This window comes from Polypterus senegalus, chromosome 10 (genome assembly GCF_016835505.1).
Source record: "Polypterus senegalus isolate Bchr_013 chromosome 10, ASM1683550v1, whole genome shotgun sequence".
NCBI lineage: Eukaryota > Metazoa > Chordata > Cladistia > Polypteriformes > Polypteridae > Polypterus > Polypterus senegalus.
Genome location: NC_053163.1, coordinates 51,141,806 through 51,157,226, shown reverse-complemented (window position 1 = coordinate 51,157,226; position 15,421 = coordinate 51,141,806). Strand labels below are relative to the sequence as shown.

The window sequence follows — 15,421 nt, the reverse complement described above, 5'->3', positions numbered from 1 at the left end:
CTTTTTAGGGAGATAGTTGGTTTAGGCGGGCACTCATGGTTGTCCATATAGTGTAATATACCATATTTCCCAGAAAATAAGACAGGGTCTTATATTAATTTTTGCTCCAAAAGATGCACTAGGGCTTATTTTCAGGGGATATCTTATATTTATTCATGTATAATAATATACATTTATCTAAATACAGTCATGTCATCTTCTCCTGGAATATCGTCATAACTCTCCACATTCAAACTCTGAATTTTAGCCTGAATTTCTTGCTACTCCAGCCGCTTTTAGGATCTTCCAGGATCAATGTGTGTGGGCGTGCTTCAATGTTTGATGAATGGTTCGATGTGGTGAAGCAAAATGCCGACATACAAATGCAATCATGGTGCTTTGATATTCAAGCATCATGTATTCCCCAAAGTAATGACATGATACATTTTAAAAGTCTCACATACCATCTTTTGTACCGTCTTTTTTTTTTTGTACCTTTACAATACCATCAGAATGTACGGCTCCGTATTTGAGCCACAGAGAAAAAAAAAAAAGGACATAATGAAAATGTCTATTTTATGATTAAAGTGGAAATTTCAGCTTTAAACTCGAAATGTCCACTTTAACCTCGTAGTTTACTTTATCATTAAAGTAGACTGTCGTAAAAACGTCATCTTAAAACCAACCCAGTTGTTAAATCGATACTCTCTTCTGGGGCTTCCTCCTGACTTGACAGCAGAGGCAAGCATCCACATTTAGAATTCTTAGATTTATACTTGATATCACTTTCATGATGAAATAAATTAAAAACATGTGTTACATTTTACAGATAAATTGTCAACATTGTTTAAATAATGAATACTGTTAATAGTTAGACATATGAGGTGGCACGGTGTCAGCATGGTAGCGCTGCTGTCTCGCAGGGAGTCACGTCCCTTTTGATCCATGCTTGGAGTTTGCATGTTTTCTTGGTGGGTTTCCACAGTGTGCTTAGTTTTCCATTCAAAGACATTAAGGTTTAGGGATTTGGTGAAGCTACAATGATACCAATGTATGTGTGTGCTTGTGTTCACCTTGCAATGAGCTGATGCCCCGTCCAGAGATTTTGTTTCTGTCTTGCGTCAATGCTGCTGGAATGGGCACATCCCCGAATTGATGGATGTAATCATTAAACATCCTTTTCAAATATATTGTGGCAAGTTGTCCTCGGAATTTAATGGATGTTTCGGGCATATACGTTGTATCGCGTGAAGTATAAACCTGGCCTTAGGCGCCTTACTTTTCATCTGAAAATCTTAACTAGGGCTTAATTTTGGGGTAGGATTTATATTACAGAGCAGCCAGAAAATCATGCTAGCACTTATTTTCGGAGTAGGTCTTATTTTCGGGGAAACATGGTAGTAAAATGAATGCAACTTGTGTCAGAATAGTTTCCTGCTTTTTTTTTGACAAATTCTGAGGCCCACACCACCTTCAGGCCCTCTTTTCTATGTAGTTCAGGAGTTCTCTACTGGACATGGGACACCAAAAGAATCCTAGTTCACTTAAGACAAGAAATAAAAAGCTTTAGTTATATTTAACACATCGAAGTGATGGAAAGCATTTTGAAAGTTTTATTGTGTAGTTTTGAGCATATTGCAGGTAAATTGTTGCATTAATATTTTATTTACTTATTTTATACTATTTGGAGTGACATTAAACATCAAAATTTTGCATTCTAATCCAAGGTTGTATTCCAAAAAAATGAGGTATATTGGTTTGACTTTCAAATTATCACTGAATATTTTTTCAAACACTTCAAAATATTTTCAACAACATCTGAAATATTTAAATGTTAATTAAATAGTGAAAATAAAAAAACATTTATATTTAGTACTATTGATTTAATATTTTGGTAGATGTAATGGAGGAATTTTTACACATACCACAAGCAATTTGCCTTTTATATGGGATTTTACCTCTGAGGTTTTTGGTATTTGCCAAATGGGTTTATGTTGAACAACTTTCTATGAATTAATTTCATTATTAATTTGAAATTATGTTAGTAAAAATATATTTATATAAGTATAACTAATAATAATAAATCTTTGCATTTATATAGCGCTTTTCTCACTACTCAGAGCGCTCAGCAATTGCAGGTTAAGGGCTTTGCTCAGGGGCCAAACAGAGCAGAGTCCCTTTTGGCATTTACGGGATTCAAACCGGCAACCTTCCGATTGCCAATGCAGATCCCTAGATGGACTATAAGATGTGAAAAGCCAGTAATCCATCCATCTGTTATCTGAACTCAAGTTTTTTTCCTTTTTCTGGGTTGTGGATGAAGAGAAAATTTCAAAAAACAGATGCAAATGAAGAACAGGCCTAGTCACCAGGGGCCACATGTACTGTATAAACAGTGCGTACACACAAAAATGTTGCGTATGCCCGTTTCCACACTCACATCACAATGTATAAAAACTGAACTTGATGTAAAGCCACGCACATTTTCACATCAGCCCAAACCATAGCCTATGCAAGTTTTCAGCTCAGTTTTACAAACTGGTGGCACCCAGCGTCAAAGCAGTGCTACTGTTCCTGGATGGCTTCCCTTTATTTTATAGATTCACATCCCTGACGTGGCTTTATCAAATGCTCTAACATTAACCACATATTGTTTTTTAGTTTAAGGCATCTGATTGTAATCAACCTGTAACCATATAATGGTACAAAGAATGACCAAACTATTCTAAATACTATAGTTGCTTTAGCATTGTTACTCTCAGTATTTTAGCCCACTGTATCTGAGTGTTGAATCACAGCTCTACAGCAGCTGATCAGAAAGCTATACCGCATATTGTGTCAACAGTGGAGAGAATTATCAAGGTACAGCTTCTAGCACACGCTGCCTCAGCCATACGCACAATCTATTTGAACTTCTCCCATTTGGCAAACGCTTCAGAGCCTTTCCTGCACGAACCTTACATAACAGTTTCATCCCAAGAGATATAAACTCACTCAATCAGTCCATCAAGTGATCCAGGTAAAACTGTTTGTACTTATAAGTACAATTACCTCACTGTAAACTTGCATTACAGTACAGTAATACTGCACAATCTGAGTCACTTATGCTTTCATATTGTATACTTTTCATTTTTTTTATTGTATTATTATTATTATTGTTTTTGTTGTTATTTTACCATTTTATAGGAAAATAAGTTTATGGAGGATTTGCATATTGAATCTCATTGTGCCATACAATAACAATAAAGGAATTCAAGAGAGCGCGTATTTACAGATGATGACAGGCTTCTAAGTCAATTTAGATTTCCAAGCACAATCGTAGAGCTCTTGATATCATTTTTCAGATGAAATGTAGTAAAGTGTATGTATTATATTATATAGATACATTTTTAACTTCATTTAAATAATGTATACTGTTATTAAACATGTGGACACAGTGGACAGGGCCAGCAATGAACTGGCGCTCCGTTTAGGGATCATTCCTGCCTCGTGCTGTATGCTTCCTGGGACTGGAACGACCCTGGATGGATAGATGGCTGGAATAATTAAACATATACTATGAAGATATTTCAATGTTCCTTAAAAGTTTTGAAGAATTGGTGTTCTAAACTTACAGATGGTTACTTGGAGAAAGAAACAGAAAGGACAGGATTTGGGAGTTAGTACGTTTAAAAGAGACATTACTGCTGCAATAAATTATTTCATCGATGGTTGTGCATGATATAGCAAGCATCTTGCAGGAGGCAGTAACAATCTGAATCTGTGGATGGGGCACCAGCTCGTTGCTACCATTGCGCCACTGTGGTCCCATGTTTAATACATGCTTTAATCCATTTCACCAAGAAAGTGATATCATGTAATCTTAGTATTTAAATTGTTCAGAGAGCTGTAATATCATGAATATAATGTATCCTGCGTCCTGTTGGTGTAAGAGAAAACCTGTTTAAAAGGCAAGTAGTGATTCACACATATAGAGTACATAGTAGAACACACAGAATACAAAGTATTTAACGTGGTACTTTCGCTACGATGGGATTTGAGAAACTAGTAAATTAAAAGATTATAAGATTAAGTTTATGGCTTTCTACTCTAATGACAAAATAAACTGATTAAAGTGGAAATTTTGCGATTCAAGTTGACATTTCAAGCTTTTTTTCCCATTATGTTCCCTTTTTTTTTTTTTTCTCTGTACCCTAATAAGCTTCCATATGACGCTCAGACGGTGGGGTACGACTTGCCTTTTCACAGTGACTTTGATATATGACAACTTCTTTTTTATTTCGGGCACTGTGCGACTTTCTGAACTTGAACTTTCGATCAACTTCCTTTTGTTGTTTATACAACTGCTTAAACCAACAAAAGTAGTTTTTGCCTTGCCTCCACTTGGCATTCTCTGACATTCATCTTTTTTTCCGTGCTTTTGCCATTGTCTTTTCACAGAGCACTGAACTTAAGGGAATATTTATATTGATTTTCATATTCAAAGAGACGTAATTCTGGGAGGGGCAGCAGGTGCATGTATGATCATTTCATATCATGCAGACCAGGATTTAACACTAGAATTACAAGAGCCTATGAAAAAAACTTGTAGATCCGTCCCACCTTAAAACGCTTCGCACCTCTCCATCAGCATCTTTTGTCCTTTAAATGTGTTGATAAGCAGCAAACAGCAAGCAGCCTGCTATCACATCCCCCACCCCACACAGTTTTCTCAGCTCAAGTCTGTTTACCTGCGTGTCAGTTGCTTAGAGTTGTACAGAGTGAGAAGTCAAGCAAAATGACACCTTTTATAAATACTATATCGTTATTTGGAACACTTGCATTTCATGTGTGTTCCGTGTCTACAACGATCTATGCACAGTAAACACATCATTAAAACAGAAACGTTTTTCATGTTTTAGTAATAATTGACAAAATGTAGACATGAAGTGTATAATGTGTGAAGCCTGAATTCCAAATATCAAAGAAACACTTTCACAAAAGGTACAAATATAACAGAACAAATGTGCTTCCATTCAAAAATATAACTGCAGAAAAACAACCTGCGTTAGGGTGTGACATTGACACACAATTGCAACGACAGCTTTGGTGGCACAACGGTATCAGCTGTTGACTGGTAACTAAAGCTTCACAGGTTTGATCCCAGGTGAGTACATTTTGAGAAGTGAGCTGCTCGTATTCTTACTATTTTATAATAAAAACATACATTTGATTCCAATCTGTAACAGCTGGTGTAATTTATGATATTTGTAAAGGTCAGCTTTGTTTTTTTTTATTCAGTTTTATTCTCTCAGCCGTGTTCATGATCCCAACTCCAAAAGCATTTGACACTGCTGTTTTCACATAGACACGCTATAACAGAGGTAAACTCAAATCATGACGATGGTTCTACATCGGATCAAAAATGCACATTTGCCATCGCTGTACTTTGTATATGTGCATGGGAAGCTCTGCACTCTATTTGTGACTGTAGGAAGTAAGTGAATAAATAAAGGCAAATGGGTAAATAACATTTGATCTGGCTTTTATGTAAGTAACATATAAATGTTAATGTTTTGTGCACATGCACTGTCCTTTGTATGTAAGAGTCAGATCGAGCTTTACATTCTCTGATCTGGAGGGATAAAAGCTGACACACAAACGCTGGTGAATCTGCCTTCTTCGTATCTCACCATCACATTTTTTTTTAATTCAGTTTTATTGAATGTTCCTGCTGCACTGAATAAGCTCACGCCTTCTGGTGCACAATGTCGAAGCAGCACGGAGAAAAAAAAGAAAGAGACAAATATATGGGACATTGCGTATAAAATTAATCAGAAAACATCATCGCACTAATGCAATATTATTTGAAAATGAACAGCGTCAGATGGGGTGTGAATTTACACTGGCGATGTTACTTAGAGTCAGATCAGGAGAGGCGGGGGCAGAGTGTTAAAGCGTGATCGTCATTGAGAGAATAAAACTGGAGCTTATTCAGTACAGCCCCCCAGTTTTATTGTCTGATTCACGTTCAAGCTTCCAGACACACACCCCCCTTCCGATCTGACACCGTTTTCAAATAAAGATGTGGTACAAACTTGTTTTGTTACACCCCCTCTTTATTTGAAAACCGTGTCAGATCTTGTACGAGACTGGGAAAACTGTGGACGTGGATATGAGTGTTGTGCGTGACTGAGAATGACTGTGGATGTGAATTTTTTTTTATTCGGTTTTATTCCTGAGTGTTCCTGTTCACTCTGAATTAGTATGCGCCTTCTGGTCCATGATGTCAAAGCCGTACTGACAAAAAAAGAGAGACTTAGGTATATATGACATTTGAGAATTCCCTGTAAAACAGCATCAGATCGGTTGGTGTTGTGGGAGCGTGAACGTGAGTGAGAATAAAACTAAAAAAAAGATGCTAGCTTTGACAAGTACTATACATTTACAGCGGCTGTTACAGACGCAAATCAAATGTATGTTTTTATTGTATAATATTAACAATAAGAGCAGCTCTCAACTCAAATGGTAAACTTGAGAAGCTGCCAGCATCCATTCCAGAAGCTCTTGATTGGGAATCAGCAGTTCTTAGCATTGCACCATGGATCAGAAGGAGCATACTAATTCAGCGTGAGCAGGAACACTCAAGAATAAAACTGAATAAAAAAAATTCACATCCACAGTCATGCACAACACTCACATCCACGTCCACAGTCTTCCCAGTCTCATTCGCGCAAAAGATCTGACATGGTTTTCAAATAAAGAGGGGGTGTAACAAAGCAAGTTCATACCACTTCTTTATTTGAAAACAGTGTCAGATTGGAAGGGGGTGGGTGTGTTTCTGGAAGCTTGAACGTGAATCAGACAATAAAAAAAAAAAAAACAAAGCTAACCTTTACAAGTATCATAAATTACACCGGCTGTTACAGACTGGAATCAAATGTATGTTTTTATTATAAATCTAGCAGAATACCCAGGCTTCGCAGTGGAGAAGTAGTGTGTTAAAGAAGTAATGAAAAAGTAAAGGAAACATTTTGAAAATAACATAACATGATTGTCAATGTAATTGTTTTGTCACTGTTGTGAGTGATGAGTGTTGCTGTCATATATATATATATATATATATACACATATCCATACATATACACACATACATACATACACACACATATATACATACAAATACATATATATATATACATACACACACATATTTAGACATATATATACATATACATATCTACATATATACAGTACATATATATACAGTACATATAAATATATATATATACACTCTTTGGGGTGCGAGCAACTGTTGCAGGGGGTGCCAGAATCCATCAAGGAAGAAAAATGAAAAACATTATTTGTACAAAATCTTCATTTATTTATGCATTTCTAAATAATTAAATGGGCAAGCTATTTCGTATCAGGGCAATACGCTGCTTGTTAAAATGGATGACTCCCGCTCTTGCGTGCAAGTCTGCGTGAATATTATGAACTATCGTATCTGTTCAATTTCTATTTAAATTTTAAATAGAAGGAATTTTTATTTAGTCAGCAGAAATGTCTTTGGTAGGAATGTGTTAAATGTAGGCATCATTGCATACATTTTTCTTCACCATACAAATGTAAAGAGTAAATTCGCCTTACATTCCAACCAAAGATATTTGTGTCGACTAAATAGAACTTGAAAAGATATATTTTTTCGAATGTGATCACGCAATTCAGATTGAGTTGACGCGCATTACATCGGGCTCGCATGCTATTGTGGTTTCGCCTGTGTGCCTCAATAAGTCACCCTCCCCTCGCTCTTACTTTTTTACCGTTCATCTAATGATTACACTGAGTGTGGCTTTACCAAAACAATCATTGATGGCGAATAAAATATCTATTATTCATAAAGCTTCAATTGGTGATCTTTCTTTCTGCGTTAACCGCATATTTTTTCATACGTCTCAAACCAAGGGGATGCGAGGGTAAAATGAGTCGGGAAGCGCTGATATATATGTATGTGTGTGTGTATATATATGTATGTATATATATATTGAAATAGTTTTACTGTGAAATAATGCAAAGAGTACGCGACACGTGTTTCGCCCTAATTTTGGGATCATCAGGCGTACATACTCAGTGCACCCCCTCTCGGGAATCGAACCTCGGCAGTAAAGGCGAAGGCTCTTCCATTGCGCCACAGCGTGTGGTTTGTCTATTTGAGAGTAAGTAGATCGAGGTATATATATATATATAAATATATATATATATATATATATATATATATATATATATATATATATATAACCGCGCTTCGCAGCGGAGAACTAGTGTGTTAAAGAAGTTATGAAACAGAAAAGGGAACATTTTAAAAATAACGTAACATGATTGTCAATATACAGTAATTGTTTTGTGAGTGTTATGAGTGTTGCTGTCATCAAGGATTTGATTATCATTATTTCTTTCAATCAGGTTTGTAGGATGAGTTGTGCTCAAGTCACATTCCGTGTTTGTCAATCGTTGTAAAGATAACAGGTTTCATTCATCGATTCGTTTCTTACTGCATCAATAAACAGCTCGTCTTCCTCTTTATCTGAGACATGACACACTTCATGCACAGGTTTTTTTTTACACTGTCTTCCTCTAGCGGGACATTTACTTTTTCCACCGTGTGCTTTGTTTCCGCAGTAGTTGCACTTATGAATATGCTTGTATGTGTCAGACGCTTCATATTTTTTTGCTGCCTTCTCAATTGTGTAATTCGGTTTTTGTTCAGCACTCTTTGGAACTGTTGCTTTTTGTCTGTGCAATGCGTCAGTTCACGTGAGCCGCTCGGTGTACATGCATCGAAGTTTCCCAGCTGTGCTGGTGCCATCTCGTGCGATGTCCACGGCTGTATTTAATGTTAGCTAAGATCCGGCACTTAAAAGTTTCTCTCGCAGTTTCGCTGAGTTTGTGCCAAACATCACCCTGACCATCTCAACGTCGTCTGCATAAACACAGTCCTTCACCCGTGAATATTTAGCGGCAGTGTTTCTATTGGATTGCCGCTGACGGACGGACTTATATGGGCAGACACTAAATTACATTGGAGGCGTAACTCCGCCTCCCATGGCCATCGAGCAGACGTCTATTATAGTATATGGATGAAAAAATAGGTTCCAGTTATGAACATTACGCGTAGAATTTCGAAATGAAACCTGCCCACCTTTTGTAAGTAAGCTGTAAGGAATGAGCCTGCCAAATTACAGCCTTCTACCTACATGGGAAGTTGGAGAATTAGTGATGAGTCAGTGAGGGCTCTGCCTTTTATTAGTCTAGATAGTAGGAATATGAGCAGCTCACTTCTCAAAACATACTTGTCCAGGATCGAACGCGTGAAGCTTTGATTACCAGTCAACAGTTGATACCGTTGCGCCACCAAAGTTGTCAGAGCAACTGTGTGTCAGTGTCGCACCCTAATGTGGGTTGTTTTTCTGCAGTTATATTTTTGTATGGAAGCACATTTATTCTGTTATATTTGTACCTTTTGTGAAAGTGTTTCTTTGATATTTGGAATTCAGGCTTCACACATTATACACTTCATGTCTACATTTTGTTAATTATTACTAAAACATGAAAAACGTTTTTGTTTTAATGATGTGTTTACTGTGCATAAATCGTTGTAGACATGGAACACACATGAAATGCAAGTGTTCCAAATAACGATATAGTATTTATAAAAGGTGTAATTTTGCTTGACTTCTCACTCTATACAACTCTAAGCAACTGACACGCAGGTAAACAAACTTGAGCTGAGAAAACTGTGCAGGGTGGGGGAGTTTTTTGGTAGGCTCTGGTAATTCTAGTGTTAAGTACTGGAAGTGCGTTTTCTGCATCTGAATTTTTTTGTACATATGCACATTTCGACTAATGTCTATATGCCTTGTTTTAGTGTGAATTTTAGGCACGGCGTTATGCATGAGGCCCCAGTTTATTACAGAGCACAGTAGTGAAAACATACAATTCCCTCTTAACATAAATCTGTTTCTTTTGGGATGAACCCAGAGAAAACAAAGCATTCAATTAGAGTCTATCCAAACTCCACACAGATAATAGTGATTTAAAAAAGAAGTTGCAAAGGAAAAAACTGCTGTATAAGGCATATAAGACTAATGACTGCAAAGAGAACCGTAGCGCGTATGAGAAAATGAGGGCAACCATTAAGAAGGATATCAGGGAGGCTAAAAGACAGTTGGAGAGGAATATAGCAGATAAGGCGAAAGAAGACCCCAAGAGATTCTTTCAGTATTTTAGTAGTAAAAGAACAGTTAAGGAGGAGGTCAAGTTCATCAGGAATAGTAAAGGGGAATTAAAAGATACAGACAATGAAATAGCAGATGCCCTAAACTTACATTTTTCTGAGGTGTTTACAAGTGAGCAAGTGGATAACCTGCCAGAGGTAAACGCAACTACTAAGGAGGTACTGAGGGATTTGGAAATTGTAGAGGGAGAAGTGCTGCTCAGATTAAATAAGATAAAATCAAACAAATCACCAGGCCCAGATAATATTTATCCTCGTGTTCTTAAGGAGGCTAGTGAGTACATATATAAACCCTTGACACACATTTTTAGGAAGTCACTGTGCACTGGAGAGATTCCAAAGGACTGGAAAATGGCAAATATCATCCCATTATATAAAAAGGGTGACAGGGCAGATCCAAGCAACTATAGGCCAGTAAGCTTAACAAGCATCACAGGAAAATTAATGGAAGGAATTATTAAGGATAAGATTGAGCAACACATGACAAGGACAGGAGTTATTCTGAACAGTCAGCATGGGTTCAGAAGGGGGAGGTCGTGTTTTACTAACATGTTGGAATTCTATGAGGAGGCAACAAAAGGATACGATCAAAGTGGAGCTTATGATATTATTTATCTGGACTTTCAGAAAGCATTTGATAAGGTGCCACATGAGAGGTTGGGCATCAAGTTAAAAGAAGTGGGAATTCAGGGTGATGTTTTTAGATGGGTGCAGAATTGGCTCAGACACAGGAAGCAGAGGGTGATGGTGCGAGGAACCTCATCAGAACTGGCGATGTTATGAGTGGTGTTCCACAGGGGTCAGTGCTAGGGCGCTGCTATTTTTAATATATATAAATGATTTAGATAGGAATATAAGTAACAAGCTGGTTAAGTTTGCAGATGATACCAAGATAGGTGGATTAGCAGATAATTTGGAATCCGTTATATCATTACAGAAGGACTTGGATAGCATACAGGCTTGGGCAGATTTGTGGCAGATGAAATTTAATGTCAGTAAATGTAAAGTATTACACATAGGAAGTAAAAATATTAGGTTTGAATACACAATGGGCGGTCGAAAAATCGAGAGTACACCTTATGAGAAGGATTTAGGAGTCATAGTGGACTCCAAGCTATCAACTTCCAAACAGTGTTCAGAAGCCATTAAGAAGGCTAACAGAATGTTAGGTTATATAGCACGATCTGTGGAGTACAAGTCCAAGGAGGTTATGCTCAACCTTTATAATGCACTGGTGAGGCCTCATCTTGAGTACTGTGTGCAGTTTTGGTCTCCAGGATACAAAAAGGACATAGCAGCACTAGAAAAGGTCCAGAGAAGAGCGACTAGGCTGATTCCAGGTCTACAGGGGTTGAATTATGAGGAAAGATTAAAAGAGCTGAGCCTTTACAGTTTAAGCAAAAGAAGATTAAGAGGTGACATGATTGAAGTGTTTAAAATTATGAAGGGAATTAGTACAGTGGATCGAGACTTGTATTTTAAAATGAGCTCATCAAGAACACGGGGACACAGTTGGAAACTTGTTAAGGGTAAATTTCGCACAAACATTAGGAAGTTTTTCTTTACACAAAGAACGATAGACACTTGGAATAAGTTACCAAGTAGTGTGGTAGACAGTAAGACGTTAGGGACTTTCAAAACTCGACTTGATGTTTTCTTGGAGGAAGCAAGTGGATAGGACTGGCGAGCTTTGTTGGGCTGAATGGCCTGTTCTCGTCTAGATTGTTCTAATTCTAATTCTAATTCTAATACAAAAGCCAACATGTGACCTCAGGCCTGTGGGGCTTCGAGTATAACATCTTATCTATATAATTAATGAATAATATCCAAATATCTAGTATGTTAAGCTATTGTGGTATTTTTCAAGTAAGTTCCACATCAACACTTGCACTTTTCAAATTAATCTAATTAAAACACTCTGCTGACTATTCTTTTTGATGCCAAAGGTAACGGAACACAGTATACAATATACCATGCAGTGCGTGCCCAGTTGTATATGTGAGACAAACATCTAAAACACTAGCAACACACATACAAAAACATTGCGATGCTGTCAGAAGGAAGGACCCATGATCTCTGATACATGCACATACAACTTCAACTGGGCATACGTTTAACTGGGAAACAGTGCAACTAAAATTCATGGCTAATACTAAAAGTTCCAAAGACCTGGCTGAATCATGGCTTTCAAATGAAAACACCATTAAAAGACATTTGGACATGAACTCAGCATATACAAACTTAAAAAGAAGGTCACCTAAATAATAAAAAAGATTTTATGACAAACACCCTCTGAACCCCACCTTGATCCCCCCAACACCCTCTTATTTGCTATATATTGCTTTGGATTCCTGTAAGTCTAATCATTTTCCTCTGATGATGACTCCTGATAGGATTTGAAATCTTAGGAATAAAAAACAATTTTAAGATATATGATATGTGGGTAGCGTTGCTGCCTCGCAGTTAGGAGACCTGGGTTCGCTTCCCAGGTCCTCCCTGCGTGGAGTTTGCATGTTCTCCCCGTGTCTACGTGGGCTTCATCCGGGTACTCCGGTTTCCTCCCACAGTCCAAAGACATGCAGGTTAGGTGCATTGGCGATCCTAAATTGTCCCTAGCGTGTGCTTGGTGTGAAGGTGCATGTGTGTGTGCATCCTGCGGTGGGCTGGCGTGCCCTGCCAGGGTTTCGTTTCCTGCCTTTCTTCCTGTGTTGGCTGGGATTGGCTCCAGCAGACCCCCGTGACCCTGTAGTTAGGATATAGTGGGTTCGATAATGGATGGATGATTTGTTTTCTCCCTTTGCTGATTACTAGCTATATATATATAAAAAGATATATATATATATATATGTATATATATATATATATATATATATATATATATATATATATATATATATATATATATATATATATATATATATATATATAGTCTACAAAGAACGTATTATGTACTGTTGAGTATTTGTTTTACTTTAATAAAAACATGATTAATATAATGCTAATATAGATTTTTAATAGTTATTTTATGGTAGGGAGCTATATTTTCATTTTTATATTGGCTAACTATGGATCAGCATGTCCATGGCTCTGTTTATGGAAAGCATGCATATCTTCAATAATGCCAAATGAGATTGGCTAATCTTTGTGAAAGGGCTCAAGTACCTCAGGATGTCAGTCATATGGTGAAAAAACATAAGGCCTGCCATGGTGAATCATGATTATATAGTCTGATGTCAGGATTCCGTTGGCTCAAAATAAATAAATAAGTCTTGTTAAAAAGTGTGATGGGAGTCCTTAAGGTCTTATTAGTACCAGGGAGACAAATAGCATTTGTTAAAAATCTCTCAAAAGTACTTAAGTTCTTGCCTGAGGAAAAATGATGGCCTTCTGATTGAACACATAAGGACATACTTTTCAGATCATGTATTATGTGACCAGAATTGAGCACTTGCTGAAATTAATTAGCCCCTAATGAGCAAATAATAACACTGCAGTTTTAAAAATAAGCCCATAAAAATAAAACCCAAAAATCAAGAAAGAAGTAAATAACTTACTTAGTCATGCACCACCTTATGTACTATCATGACATCAGTGCCACTTTGAATTGTAAGCCTCACAGAACAATGTGAAAATCAAAGATAACCAGTGATAATGTACAAAAGCATGATGTACCACCTAAAGAACGTTACAAGCCAAACAACTATTATTTGCCTTTATCATGGATGTTCATCTTTGGTCTGCATTTCAAATGGATGATAACTGAAATTAATATTGATTGACCAGAAGTCAGCTCAAAAATATTCCATTGAGGCTCCGACTTGTTTATTTGCTTATAGGACCTTTCAAACAGAAATAAAAGTTGCCATTCTGAAAACCATAAATTTCCAGGCACCGCCACACTTCTTATTAAATATGTTTATGTGTTCATGTACTTGTTAATTAAGAATGCAAACTATCCTTTTCACTAAGGTAAAGGCAAGATTGCTGAGTGGTTCTTGACAGTGAATACAAGTAGGATGGGAACTTCCAATTTGCAGTGATCAAGCCTAGTTGTAAGAAAACTGATAAAAGTTCATGATGCTAATTTACCTTTACTATGCATATTGTTTTTCTTTTCTGCCACATCCAAGCTACACGACCACAAATCATGATGTGCTAATCATTTTTTTACTTTTTTGAAGGTACTATTCCAAACAAATTTATTTTTTCAGTGCTTAGACCATTCACATGATTTTGGCTACTAGTATATAGTCAGTATGATACTCAGTTAAAGAATGAATACAGCATTATGAAGGGGGAAGACAGAGGTCACATATCTTCTTTCTGAAGCATTACTGCAACTATCACACAAAGTCAGTTCAATCAGACCACTAAAGGCAATCCCTGTCTCACAAGCATACAACTACAACATAATCATTACATGTAAAAAAATTAATTTGCGCTATTGCTGCTGAGTTTAAAATAAAATTTTAGGCTTGTAGTTAAAATATTCTCAATCTCAGAAAAATATCTAGGTGCAGAAAGGAGCACTTTTTAATTTAATTGTCTCTTTTTTTGTGGCCATTTGTGCAGGAATGGACAACAACAATACTTGTAGCAGTTCACTGAACAGTGTGGCCTTTAGTTAAAATGCATCAGTTTCATATGCCATCGGTTTAGCATCAAGTACTGGTCATCATCACAATATCAGTTCATGGAAAGTATGACACTTTGTGTCATGGGGTCATTTTACAAACAGCAAGTTGGGTTTTTATGTACAGTATTAGTACTTGGTGAAGGGAGGGGCATTAAGGGGGAGAATAGTAAGTGTAGCAGTTAGTGGGAAGGTTGACTAATTAGGTTAAAAAAATTGAGATTAGCGCATCCGCTCCTCATTAAAAGCTCCCAATGACAGGTAAGGTGGTGCCTTCATTAAGCAGATTAATTCACTGAGGTAAGGGTGAAAAATGAAAAAACAGAAAAGGAAAGTGTGTGCTGCTATGAGATCAAAGAAGATGAGACGAGACAAGAGAGTGAAGGAACTTGGACAGAATACTTGATTAGATGGAGGTGTGGATAGGGTGGAGTGACATTGAGTGACAGTGTCAAACCTGCTGTGCTGCAGCCATGAGCACGCAAGACTTTGGGCTCTGCTGACTCACTGCAGGTTCTGATGGATACGGTAGTGAG

The 15,421-nt window shown here is 37.1% G+C and overlaps 1 protein-coding gene across 3 annotated transcripts in view; it reads right to left on the bottom strand.

Annotated features, from left to right (window-relative positions):
- The window catches only part of pcdh11 (protocadherin 11), a 992,866-nt gene that overhangs the window by 570,577 nt on the left and 406,868 nt on the right, over window positions 1-15,421 (bottom strand). The window lies entirely within an intron of this gene.